General features: G+C 31.3%; 1 protein-coding gene across 1 annotated transcript in view; it reads right to left on the bottom strand.

Moving 5' to 3' along the window:
• Positions 1-13634, bottom strand: part of LOC134699059 (ficolin-2-like) — a 36155-nt gene that overhangs the window by 9749 nt on the left and 12772 nt on the right. The gene's annotated exons all lie outside the window — the stretch shown is intronic.

Raw genomic sequence — 13634 nt, 5'->3', positions numbered from 1 at the left:
ATATAGACTTAGAAATACCGTCCATCCGTCTGCTACCATATCACAATAAACATATATATAGCTGTTGTTGACAAACATCCTGTATACCCCGTTGATGCTTCCTTGGGGATTTTCGGAGCAGTCAGTCGGTCCATGACCTATAATTTAAAAAAAAATATTTCTGCGTATAGAGAAAAAATTGTGTATTTATCATCAGTATGGCCCCGTGCTGTATATCGTGATTATGAGAGCCAGGACAACTGTTTTCCAAACAATTCTAAAAAAACAACGATATAAAATCCTTATAATGAGGATCACGCTAACATGTTTAACCCCGCCACATTATTTATGTATGTGCGTGTCCCAAGTGAGGCGCCTGTAATTTCAGTTGTTGTCGTTTGTTAATGTGTTACATATTTGTTTTTCGTTCATTTCTTTTACATAAATATGTTGTATGGGCTTTGCTCATTGTTGAAGGCCGTACGGTGACCTATAGTTGTTAATGTCTGTGTCATTTTAGTCGTTTGTGAATAGTCGTCTAATTGGCAATCATACTACATCTTTTTTTTTTTTTTTTTTTTTTTTTTTTATAGTATAACGAAATTTCGTACCCATTTGATATTAAGACTGAATTAAATTTTTTAATAAACAATTTACAGGTATCTTAAATGTATAAAGTGTCACTTACTTATTATAGCGATAATTCCAGTTTGTAAATTTTCTGTCCCTGGTTTGCTGTCGGAATCCAATTTACATTGTTTTGTGACACGATCATAGCTTGCGATCACGCAATTCCTGTTGTTTTTACACATACTGGTACATTCTATAACAGAATCTGATTTGGTTGGTATTGTTGAATGACTTGTAACAATTATCTTTTCCGCTTGTATTTTGAATTTCATAGGATTCTTATTATCAGATAATCCATTGCAAATTGGGTTTATTACAATAAAATAATAGATAATTGTGTTGAGAAATACGCGACCCTTATCCATCAGTGTTCAAAACTGACTTCTGAATATATATATATATATCGGTTCATAACACTATCTTATAGTTAGGATAAACAGAATCTTATATTAAAAACGTCGAAGTAATTGATGCAAAGTATCAGTGACGCTGTAATACCTATATATAGTTTCCAATATTTTCAGATTGGAAGTAGAAAGTATCGATTTCATTTAAATTATTGCAATTTTTTTAATAGGCCCTTCTTAGAGATGTTTTTTTTGCAGAATTGCTACATAATTGTTTTATTCTTATTTATTTGGTTTTCACAATACTTCATTAATGGCGAGTTTATATAAAAAAATTGTATGATTGATAATGAGACAACTGATAACCATAGAAGTAAAAAAGCAATAGATTGTTTATTTTTACTTTCCTGCAACAAAGATATGTAGAAGTGTTTTGTCCTTGTGTCGATTGGAAACAGGTCCGAAGTGACAAATTCAAAAAAAATATCTGAAGGAAAAATGTATGTACAAAACAATAAACGAAAAACAAAAATGTTAAACAGTTACTAACGACAACAATTGCAATACAAGCTTCAGACAAGTGTTAGGCACATACAGAATGTGGCGGGATCACACATTTTTGCAACCCATCTACTATCATGGGACAGTAGCTTAACTTCACAAAATAAGAACAAACTATACAACAACAAACAGTTAAAAACGGCTTAATTAGAATATCAGATCGATACAAAGAACAAAAACACAAAATAAACCAGATTGCAAATCTGAGATTACTCACAGTAACTAAAAGATAGTTCAAACCCATTAAGTTTTTTTTTCTCCGGTTCAAATGAACATAAAGCATTTCTTTTCTATACAAGACATAAACAACAAATATTCTATGGGATATAGGTTTTGCAGCATCCAGTCGTTTAATAGTACATTCGGAACATAATAACAACATGTGAACACAGATTGAGAATGGCAGGAGTTACGCAAAAAAAAAACGTTCTTATCACATTTCATTCACTTAAAGTATGACCAACAGCCTGCGCAATCTACAAAGTATAGTTAGAAAAAAAAGGAACAATTCACAACTACATGTTAATAAATAAAAAAAATTATGTAACTTGGGACAGTGTATATGTGCATCTATTGAAATGTACAATTCTACAAGAAAAATGTTATACGTGTGAAAGACAGTACCTGTACAACATACTGTTTTTTTTTAAAAGAAAGTAAAAGTAAACAGACCTCAACAGCAATAGAATTAAGCTAATACACTGATTGAATGCAAACTGTCGAATGATTTAGATTCCCGCTGTCGTTGTTCTCCTCTTATATTTAATGTGTGGTCCTCGATTTTGGTTTGTTGCCCCGATTTTTATTTTTTGTCCATGAATTTATGAGTTTTGAACAGCGGTATTCTACTGTTGCCTTTATTTAGAATACACGGATGAATCCACCCGTGCAAATTAAAACGCATTACTGTACAAGTTTAGCATTGTAACGAAAAGAAATTTATATAACTACTTATACAAAAATGATGTATATGAGACTGCTAATGAGTCAGTGTGTATGACATACATCTTATGTTTATATCTTTATATCGGGGATGAACTGTAATGAAAATTTGTGCAAGAAAATAGAGAGCAAAGATAAATATAGACCTTCTATTAGTAAAGTCGTAACACTAAGTCCATTGGTGGTTGGATGTGTGCTGATTGACATTTATGTCTAAAATAAAGATGCCTGTTTTTAGTTTTTTAGTACTGTAAGATATGTGCTTATTGTTTTTTGTGTTGTTGGGGGAATGTTTACATACCCTGCTACGTCCGGGTTTTTTTTGTAAGTTGTGTTTCTGTTCTGCATCGATTTGACAAGTTTCGTCCTTTTCAACTGATTTTTATAGTTTTTGTCTATACCAGGATAGGCAGCTATAGGAAACAAACTAGATTAACCCCAACACATTATGTTTATGTCTGCCCATTATCAGGACCCAATTATTCAGCGATTGTCGTTTGTTGCTGTATATCATTTTGTTGTTCGTTCTTTATATTGTACATCAATTAGAGCGTTATTTTTTTGTTTGTCCATATATTTGTTCATTTCGTGGCATTTAAATATTTTATTCTAAATGTATTGCGTCTGCTCATTGTTGAAGGCCGTACGGTGGCAAATAGATTTTTGTGTTATTTGGTCTTTGTGACGATTTGTCTCATTGGCAAATATACCACATCTCCTTGTTTTCATATGACATACTAAGATAATTCAATAACAATGCGCATCGAACATCGTATATCCAAATTCAAAATAAATGACAGAGTATTGAATATAATGAAACTTAAAATGCAGGCTAGTCGCAGAAATGACACAAGAATGCGTAGCAACAGAAAAAAAACCAATCAATCCGGTAAAATCCCCTTGCCGCCTTCGCGCAACCACAGAATATAAAATGGTCGTTTCCCGATTTTGAGTTTAAAACTAGCATTTTTTTTTATCAACGGCCATGCAGCAACTTCCGCTTTGTCGATGAACAAAACAAAACAACAATTGCTTGAGAAAAAATTTCATCAAAAAGTTTGGTTGGCTTCATTCAATCATTGGTTTAGGGATGCTCCAGTAAACCCGTTACCACAATCAATTACAAAATTTAGATTTTTTTGAAATACTCAGGCTTTTCTACCTTAGGAATAGATTACCTTAGCTGTATTTGGAAAAACTTTTAGGAATTATGGTTCTCGATGCTCTTCAACTTTGTATTTGGCCATTTTAACTTTTTTGGGTTCGATCGTCACTGATTAGTCTTTTGAAGACGAAACTCGCCTGTGGCATATATACAAAAGTTTTGTCCTGATATCTATGATGAGTTTATTTGCCTTCAGCAACACAACCACAGTATTTGTCTAGTATCAATAATATCTATAACAGTTGAAATACGTTGTTTATCCCTAGAATAAAACCGCCTCCATAACATCAACTCCAACGAAAATGTATGGTCGATGCTTTGACAGGTCTGATTGATCAATAGTATAAATTTAAGATCTTTGGAATTGATCTTTGAAGTGCATACTTTACGAAAGTGTATACAACTTTCAGAAATGCTTAGTTGTTACAAGGTGATATAAAAATTATCAACAATGCACGATTTTGTTATACCTCTAAAGGTGAACATATTTATGTCTTTGAAAAAGGTACTTTGGATCATTTCGAATTATTTTTATGTTTTACATTATGTATTTCCTTGTTTACAAAAGTGCAGACTTTACAATTTTCATTTATTATGGAAATTTTGTGAAATCAAAGGAAAGTTGAGATGTATTATGCATACAGGACACGTTTCAATCAATCGTCTGTGTACTTAATAGACTTGATTTTGTACTTTTAGAATAAACTAGAGTTTGCATTTAAATTAAACACATTAGTTTCGTACGATTCATTTAACTAACTCTGATTGTTGATATTTGAGAAAAAAAAATATGGAACTGCCGGGTTAAATGAGGACATATATAATTTTCAATTTATGTTTTTTTCTTTTTCTTTTTAAATTAATCTTAAAATCTAATCTAAATTAAAAGTATTTCCGTTATGAAAAAAGTAATAGCATGTTATGTAACAAAAGCCAAAATATTTCATGTTGTTTTGATCTACACGAATGCACAGAAGTCATGTTAATAAACTATAATCGTCTACATGCATTTGTGACGTATTTTTTTAACCTGGGACAGTGTTATGACAACAGTGCATATGACCAAACTGTGTAAATCCATCAGAAATGGCTACCTGATAACTAGTAGTTTAGTTTTGAAGCAAAAAAAGCAATTTAACAAAGAACAAAGGACACGACAACCGATCTCGTTGTAATTAAAAAGTAAGTTCGAAGCCAATAACAACTGATAATAAACAAGTAAATTAAATAAAACACGAAATTGTGCCTGCCAAAAATCATCCCTTTATTTTTTTTGTAGATTATTTTAATATTTGTGAAATGATTGGTTTAGTGAATATGATAAGGAACAGTTCAAGCTTAGTTTATAATGAAATAAAAATTTCTTGAAGATAGACGAGAAGTCTCGTTTTACCTGTTAAACTTGTGTTTCTTTTAGCAATGGGTGTCCAAGAGGACTGTAAGGCAATACGTACGATTTCGTCATAATCTGCATTATTCCAAGATAGCTAGAACGCCGCCTAAGCAAGTCATACAACAAGATCTATTTTGTGAAGTTTAAGGATACTGCTAACTTCTTTTCTTCATTTAAAAAAGTTATGATATGAAGTCAGCCTAAGTAACAATCAATCAAGAAAAGAAGTCGGTGGGAAAGGAAATACCGATTATTTGTTGTAAAAAGCACGTCCTCAAAATGTAGCAAGTATGTTATTGATATAAGAACAATCTGACCTTTTAATAATGTCAATTTCAGAGGATTTTGATGTAATCAGAGTGATTTCTATATTTTACAAGATTAAAGAGTCTTAGATTGTATTTACTCTGAAATAATTAAAGGTATCAATATCGGATTCACGCTTCCTCTAGAATGTGTAGTACACAATAACTATGGATTCCGATACATTAATGTTGCTAATTTAGAAAGAAGTTGTGTAGGCCCTTGGAATACACAGTATTAAAACGTTGTGTGTAAGGACAGACACCCAACACAGCGCAGGGAGATCCAATTCCTCATATTTGGTTTAGATTTCAAATGAACATATAAAAGACCTGTATATCCTCTTTTTGTTTTAACTGTCATTGAGGTATATGTTAAGTTTGCAAGTGAATTGTCAATACCTAATGCATTTATCTAGCAGTTTATATAATTTGATTAGCAAATAAAATTGATGTAGCTCGTATGTCCTTATCTGCAGGGACAACATCATTTTTGTCAAATAGGTAGAACAAGTGTTTTTGCAACATTTGGGTCTTTAACGATTGTATTAGGATGGGTTTTCATATACTCATTCATTTCTTTTAATTCTTATTTTTATTTACGACCACACAATCTTAATATTATCAATAATTTTCCCTATTTCTTATTGTGCTTACAACTAAGGCAGACTAACAGATGTATGCCGTCTGAAACTGTACACAACTAGACTTTGTAAATATTATCAGTCAAAATTATGCACTAATGAAAGTAAAAAAACAAAACACTGATAAGACGACTATGAATGTGAAGAAATTCGGCAGTGTTTACATTCAAATTTTCACTTTTGTTCGGTGGTAAAAAATGTAACATTCAATCACCATATAAGCAATGTGAAGCGGTAACTCAAGGATCAACATTTGGCAAAGTTGCAAGTAGAACAGCTTTTGCAGCAATTTTATTGTGTATTACATGCAGTTAAACTTGTGAACCATAGTAAACTATAGTATTGCGTGTATCCGAGTCAATTAGAGAAACGTAAGAATTATCTTGACAACAATAATCCAGTTTTGATTTAAAACTCTGCAGTTTCAGCTTAACGTCCAAACGTGTTTTTTTTTATTGCTTTACATTTATCATGTTTGAATCTTTGAAACATGGTATCTGAATGTAATATGTCTTATCGACAAACATGCTTCATCTAGCCTTTTCAATAGACGTCTGGCGCGAAAAGGGCGAGTACTCAATTTTAGAATTTAATATTTTTGGAGCCGGTCAATTTTCGGAGTTTCATGCGTTACCATAACGATTTTTTCCTTTGGCCGTCGACGACAGAACTATTGCTGCATTCTTTGACAATAAGGTATGGTTAACAAAGCAGTATTATCAATGTACCATCGTCGTTTCAATATATGTTAGTAATGTAAGATACCTGAATTAGTTGTAATTTTGGCAAGGACAATTTATCACTTCCCATGAAAACATGATTTTGAAAATTATCACTTATCGGCATCTCCGGGTGGCAAACCAGATCAATTTTTTGATGATCCTTACTCCAGTATTCTGATTGTTATTAATTGCTACAATTTCCGTTTTCTTTCAAAATAACAGTCTAGGTCGTGTTGTCGATCGTAGTGTGTAGTTTGTTCGAAGCCATTATTTGTTTCTGGTACAGGTTGGCAGTTGTTAATCAACAATAAAGTTGTTGCAACTATCAGACTATCTTCAGTGTGTGTGTGTTGGTGTGTGTGTGTGTGTGTTTTAGTCTTTCTAATTAGTAATTGCTTATTAAAAATAAGTTTTTAAATACATTTGGAATACAGAATTGTCATGTTATTGTTATTTCCCTGTTTTAAAAATAGATATTGTGTATGTCTATATTTAAGGATTAACATGCCACTTTTCAGTACATATTTGTTAAATTGAATATAAATTACTGTTTTGGATGTATTGTTAAAGACAATTATTTATGTTCTAAAGTTCAATATTTGCATTGTTTCTTATCATTTATAGCGTTTGTCGAAAGACTTAATAGTTTTATATAAGTTGTTTGAAAAAATATTGCTGTATATGGTTGTTGACATGAGTGAAATGGATTGCTATGTTATTATACTACTGTTGAATGACGTTCAATCCGACTTGTGGAAGCTGTGCTCTGCCGGATGCATTCTTTATTATTAGAGCTATTCAATGCTACATTTCTGTTATTTTGGTATACATAATGAAAAATGTACTATTGAATAAATTATATAGTTTTAATTTGTTTTATTTCTAAAGTGCTGTTAAATTCGGCATCCATCGTAATTTCATTGATCAGTTGTCAAATTAGACCAATCTGTGGTCTGCATCCTCTACATAATTGATTCTTTTACAAACACGTCGGACCCCACTCCTTTTGGTGGACAGGGGGAATTGGTTCTTTTACATACACGTCGGACCCCACTCCCTTAGGTGGACAGGGGGAATTGATTCCCAGTTCCCTCCCCAAACTCCTACTTCACTCCATTTTCTGTTCCTATGTACTTTTACTTTTCATCAACATGAATTAACTGTTTAACAACACTTTTCTCACGATTAAAAAACCAACCTGCCTCAAGCTTTTATTCATCAGATTTTCATTAATAGTTCCTATAATTCTGTCCATCCCCTTATCAATGTCACAATGACTCACACTCATTAACAACCAATCATTCAGCGATTAATTATATTATACTTCCTGATTTGTTTCCTAAAGGCAAAAATTACGAGTCAAATTTGTTTGCTTTAATAATGGCCATTTTTTTCTACACATCTCGTTTTTAACTCACATGCATATTTTTTACTATCAATTATATGGCTTCAGCGCACACAAAACAAACTATCTTTTTTACAAAACCACAAATAGTACATAGGAAATACATATTAAGGGGTTTTATTAAAGTTTACTGTGTGAGCCCAACGTGAGGAATCAATTATAAAACATGAGGAAGCAAAAAAAATATCTAGATGTTTTAAAAATATACTTTAGTTAATGAGCTATCCCCTTGTGTAACAGGATTAGTCTCTCCTGGTATTTGAACACATTGAGATTGGAGATTGAATTGTCTCCCTTTGATAACAGTCAGTATCAAAAAACGATTATTTGTTTAGTTATTTTTTTATTGATTAACTATAGTTAAATTAAGAAAAAAAGATAATACTTTCAATTTCAAGGTCTCACAAAGGCTTTTTCACCTATTATTCTTATTTTACATTAAAAACCAAAAAAATGGAAAAGGTAACAGTTCATTGTCTTATTTTTATTCAAATAACTTGTGAATACAGGACCGTTTTCTAAAAGTAAATAACTTGCGATAACGTAGTTCTTGACTGAATTATTTGTCAGATGCACTAAGATATTTCAACTGCAAACCCGAGCAGAACGAATGGTTTTGAAAAATATACACACTATGAATAGAAGTATTGCTGTCCAAAAAATAAATATGTCAGTCCACCGGCAGAGCCATCGACCTAACGGTAGTTATAACACAAACGTTACAAGTATATTGGTTCACCAGAAGAGGTACAGTACTGGCAACCTTATGCGTTACTGTTTGACGTGAACTTGACTGATCGGTGAATGATCGGCGACGGATGTATGACTGATCGATGAGTGATCGGTGATCGGTGACCCATAGGATCCGTCAGATAAGTCAAATAACCTATGTGAGAGTTACCGTGATAACGGTCATCGATCAATCAGTAAACCAAATTTATGCACGGATCGGACGGATACGTATATATTTCAAATTCTTATGTAAACCGAACTCAACAGTGAACGCGGACCTCGACGAAGACACCATAATTTACACGTTAATTTGTTATGAAATTGGTTGCAATAAAAAAGTAATAATAGTATAACAATGTAACTAGAAGATACTTAATTAAAGCGTTAATTTTTTGCGTTGATTAATAGTTTTGTATTAAATATTGTAAACATCAGAGACATATATAATACATAATTGTATTACATGTGTTAGTTAACATGAACTTTTTCCTACGAAAATGCCGGTAATTTTCCACCATTGGAATTTTGTACTTTTTATAGTTTAGAAAAGTTCGTTTTTCATAAAATTAAAAGAATGTCAGACAAATCATTTTAAGATTTGTTCGCATTGTTAAAAACTACCAGAAAGTTATTTCCTTTTGATTTAAAAATAACACTTTTTCATTTGAAATCAAATAACTCGAGATAACTTTAAAAAAAAATAGAATTGAGATATAATAAGAATTAAAATACTTAAACTTCTATTTTTTGGGAATAAGAATGTCGTTTTTGCTTTATTATGATAAAAATAATAAACCGCCATATTATTTCAGTACTTTTTGTTCATCAGGATTGGTTGTTCTTCATCAATTACATGTATGTTTGCTTACTGGAAAAAGGAATAAAACTTTTGTACGCGTTGCCTAAAATACAAATATTTCTTCTCATATTTGAAAATATTGTAACTTTATTGCAATCAGTTACCAAGTTATCAATTTCTTTTAATGACTAATTTTGTATAACATTTGAATATATTTGAAGATTTTAAGTATCTGACTTTGTTTACTTTTGATTTTGTTGAACCAGAATGCAATCATTGCTTCATTTGAATGGAAATTATTGACCACCATATGATTTTTTTACTGTATATAGTTTAAAATGGGTAGTTTTTTCTTAAAATTAAAAGAATGTCAAAAATTTTATTCGCAATATCAAAAATACTCAAATTCATTCTTCTTTTTATTAAAAATGATACTATTTTATTTGAAATCAGTAATTTTTAACATCTCAAGACAAGTCTTTTAATAAGAATAGGATATAATAAGATTTAAAATCCTTTAACTTTTATTTTTGTGCAATAGGAATGTAGATATTACTCTATTTTAATACAAATCATTAACCACCATATGATTTCAGTACTTTTTGTACATCAGGATTGTCTGTTCTTCATAATATATGGTTAGCTTAAGGAAAAAGATACTAAATTTTTGTACGCGTTGCCTAAATTGCAAATATTTCTCCATTTAACTGAAAATCATTGACCCCCATTGAATTTTTGTACTTTTTATAGTTTAGAATAGGTTTTTTTCATGAAATTCAAAGAATGTCAGAGAAATCGCACTAAAATTTTATTCGCATTGTTTAAAATCACCCAAATTATTCTTCTTTTTATTAAAAATGATACTATTTTATTTGAAATCAGTTATTTTTCCAACTTTCATTCTTGAGACAAGCCTTTTTATTAGAATTGAGACATAATGAGAATTAAAGTACTTAAACTTTTATTTTTGTGGAATAAGCATGCATTATTGATTTATTTTGATACAAATTATAACCGTCATATGATTTCAGTACTTTTTGTACAAGTTTGGCTGTTCTTCATAAAATATGCTTACTTTTAGGAAAAAGATATTAAATTTTTGTAAGCGTTGCTTAAAATGCAAAGATTTCTTTATTTTACCGAAAATCATTGAACGCCATTGAACTTTTGTACTTTTTATAGTTTAGAATAGTTTTTTTTTCATGAAATTCAAAGAATGCCAGAGAAATCATACTAAAATTACATTCGCATTGTTTAAAATTACCCAAATTATTCTTCTTTTTATCAAAAATTATACTTTTTAATTTGAAATCAGTTATTTTTACCATCTTGAGAAAAATATTCTAATCAGAATTGAGATATAATGAGAAAGAAAATACTTAAACTTTTATTTTTGTGGAATAAGAATGCAGCTATCGATTTATTTTGATACAAATTATTAACCGTCATATGATTTCAGTACTTTTTGTACAAGTTTGGCTGTTCTTCATAAAATATGCTTACTTTTAGGGAAAAGATATTAAATTTTTGTACGCGTTGCTTTAAATGCAAATATTTCTTCCTTTTACTGAAAATCATTGACTGCCATTGATTTTTGTGCTTTTTATAGTTTAGAATAGTTTTTTTTCATGAAATTCAAAGACTGTCAGAGAAATCATACATAAATTTTATTCGCATTGTTTAAAATTACCCAAATTATTCTTTTTTTTTTAAATCAGTTATTTTTATCATCTTGAGACAAGTACATGTATTCTAATCAGAATTGAGATATAATGAGAATTAAAATACTTAAACTTTTATTTTTGTGGAATAAGAATGCAGCTATTGATTTTTTTTTATACAAATTATTAACCGTTATATGATTTCAGTACTTTTTGTACATCACAATTGGCTGTTTTTCATAAAATATGGGTACTTTAAGGAAAAAGATATTAAATTTTTGTACGCGTTGCCTAAAATGCAAATATTTCTTCATTTTACTGAACACTATTGACCGCCAATAAATCTGCTTAAAATTATAACAGTCATATGAATTCATTACTTTTTGTTTATCAGGATTGGTTGTTCTTCATAGATTATGCTTACTTTAAGAAAAAAATGTAATTTGTTTTGTATGCGTTACCTAAAATGAAAATATTTCTTTTCATATTGGAAAATATTGTAATTTCAATTGCAATCAGTTGTTATAAATGATTTTCATATTTTTTGTTGAAAATGCGAGTTATTCAAGAATAAATCTGCTTATGATTATTTATTTATTTTTAAGGAATATATTTACGACCATTGGATTTTTGTACTTTCCATTGTTAAAGAGTAGTTTATTAAGGTAAAAAAAAAGACTATCAGAAAAATATAATGTAATGTTGTTTGCATTGTTTGAAATTATTCATATTTTTATTAAAAAACAGCATTTATTCTTGTTATTTTTTATTTCAACGGCTTCGATTGTGACAGGACTATAGAAAGTCCGTGATTATGATAGTGTTTTAAAAGCATTTTATGATTATAAGCATGCAAACATTTAAAATATTTTAATAACATTTTTTCAATAACCGATCCTTTCATTTTGTTTTTCCCCTCGAGTATGTTTGGAAAAAAATAAAATCAAAATCGCGAAGTAGACACCGTTTTAGAACTCGCCGGGTTTGAAAATATATTAAGCTGGGGTCACACATTCACGATTTTTACTGCCGTCCTTGACAGGACCATTCCCGATTAAAATTTGTCAAAAGTCTGATCAAGATCCTGTGAATTGTGGATGAAACTTTAATTAAAATTTGTAAAACAAATAATTTAATCACGACAACAATCAGATAGTGTTAAGGAAGCGCCGATATTCCAAGCGAATTTATCCCGATAATCCTGTTCTCAATCCGCTTCTAATCCAATTTGTATCTTTAGCCAGGTAAATTTCGACCGAGCCTGTTACGACTGCGACCCGATTCTACCGAATGTATTCCGACAGAGATCAGACAGTGACCAGACAGTAAACCGACGCTGACGGAAGTTATCCGTTCGAAAACTGTCGGCATATTCGGGATGATCAGGTACTGTCGGAACGTAATCCTATCACGGTCCGCTCTATCGCATTGCAATCGACTTTGTCTGGTCTCAGTCGTATTGTATTCTGTAATTGTCGGGACTCTGACGAGGGTATCATTGACGAATGTCGTATAAATAACGGGACTGTTTCGGAACGGTTTCGGCAAAAAACGGTTCGCAATCGACAAGATCTGGATGCAATCTGGACTCAATCGGCAGAAAAACAGCTATGAAAAATTACTCCAGATCATTCCCGTTCCACAGGACACAGTCTAGAATACACAAGACATTGTTCGGAATTCGATCCAATACAGCAGAATCTGTCACGACATAGCCACGATTGTAATCCGACTAGACAAAATCGGCTGAATTGCCCCGAATGTTACGGGACGCACCTAACTGTCGGGGTGCTTTGCCGAACTATTAGGAACCTTCCTGACCCGCAGGAAGCTGTTACGAACTAACACGACTGCGTTCAGACAATGATAGGACATTCCAGATAATTGAGGATACTAATCCGACTTTTTCACTTTTCGTGTCGTATTGTTGTCTGATCTCAAACGGGAGCAATAATCGGCAATGTGTGAACCCCGCATTACCTAAATAAAACGAAAAAGACCATTCTTTAATAAAGATATTTTAATTCAGGTTTTATCTGTACATTTCTTTTCATTTCAATTCATAACACTTTGCTGAATTATTAATATACAAAATGTATCATTGAACGTTCCATTTTAATTAAATGAAACAAAACTAAGATTCCGTAATATGTATTGGTTTATCATGTGACGTATTCAAGTTCAATCCGTCATCAAGGTCGATCGGTACTATTCGTCCGGTCAGTCCGATCAGTCAATTATTTTTCCTTTAAGTTTGACGGATTGCTGACGTGAGTTTGACGCGAACTTGACTGATCGGTGACTGATCGATGACCGCTGATTGATCGCTGAAATAGTAACGTTTAAGGTTGC

This window comes from Mytilus trossulus, unplaced genomic scaffold (assembly GCF_036588685.1).
Source record: "Mytilus trossulus isolate FHL-02 unplaced genomic scaffold, PNRI_Mtr1.1.1.hap1 h1tg000024l__unscaffolded, whole genome shotgun sequence".
NCBI classification, from domain to species: domain Eukaryota; kingdom Metazoa; phylum Mollusca; class Bivalvia; order Mytilida; family Mytilidae; genus Mytilus; species Mytilus trossulus.
This window is presented reverse-complemented; position numbering and strand designations above follow the sequence as displayed.